The 886-nt window shown below is 27.9% G+C and overlaps 1 pseudogene; it reads left to right on the top strand.

Annotated features, from left to right (window-relative positions):
- Positions 1-227: 227 nt before the first annotated feature.
- On the top strand, positions 228-326 carry LOC122121119 (annotated as a pseudogene).
- The last annotated feature ends 560 nt before the right edge of the window (positions 327-886 follow it).

Below are 886 nucleotides of genomic sequence, written 5' to 3'. Positions count from 1 at the left end.
GATCAAATTTAAAATGAAAAAGACAAAATAGTAATTGACAGAAAAATTGCAAATGTGAGCAATCCACCAAACAATATAAGTTTTTTCCACTATAAACAGAAATTTAGAGAAATAAGATCAATAACATTTTTAGGAACAATAAGGGTTCATTGTTACAAATAGGCAACCAAGGATATATGCCTGTATAAAGATTGCATCATTAGCTACTTAAATTTAGAGGATACTACATGCTTCAGCAGCAGGTCTACCAAATGACAACAATACCAAGATTAACATGGCACTTGCACAAGGATAATATAAAAATTTGTGAAGTACTCCATATTTTTGATTTTTCAGATGCATGAAAAGAAAAACAGTTATTAAAAAGTTGATTACAAAAGTACAAGTGTAACAGCACATATAATTCATAGAATTAAAGGTTAGTTTGACATCGGTGTTTAAATCTTCACCTTAGAAAGGCCATTACATAGCATAACCTTTACAAAACTTGAAATTAGATAACATTGTCATCTTATCCCAAAGAAATAAAATACTATAAGGACCTAGGGAAAAAAAGGAATCTTAAACTTTTTCTATATGGAATGCAATTTGAATGGACACATTTATTAATTAACCTATATATTATAAAACAATGTAGAATTCAAAATATTATATCTAGGAAAGAAGGAAATGGATTATGGACATTATACAAACATAGATATACTTTTTTCAGACAAGCACTAGGAATAACTTAAGTTTCTATACTATTCATTTCCACAGATAAGTTAAAATTATTTCTGATTCAAAAAAATCACAAACTCTGCAAATAACATTATAGATGTATACAAACAACTCTTGAATACATTTTGACATCAATGTCATGCAATTCACTTGGAAGAATAACATG

Source organism: Dipodomys spectabilis, unplaced genomic scaffold (genome assembly GCF_019054845.1).
Source record: "Dipodomys spectabilis isolate Male_0828 unplaced genomic scaffold, ASM1905484v1 ptg000183l, whole genome shotgun sequence".
NCBI classification, from domain to species: Eukaryota; Metazoa; Chordata; class Mammalia; order Rodentia; family Heteromyidae; genus Dipodomys; species Dipodomys spectabilis.
The sequence above is the reverse complement of the archived record's forward strand: the minus strand, read 5'-3'. Positions and strand labels throughout refer to the sequence as shown.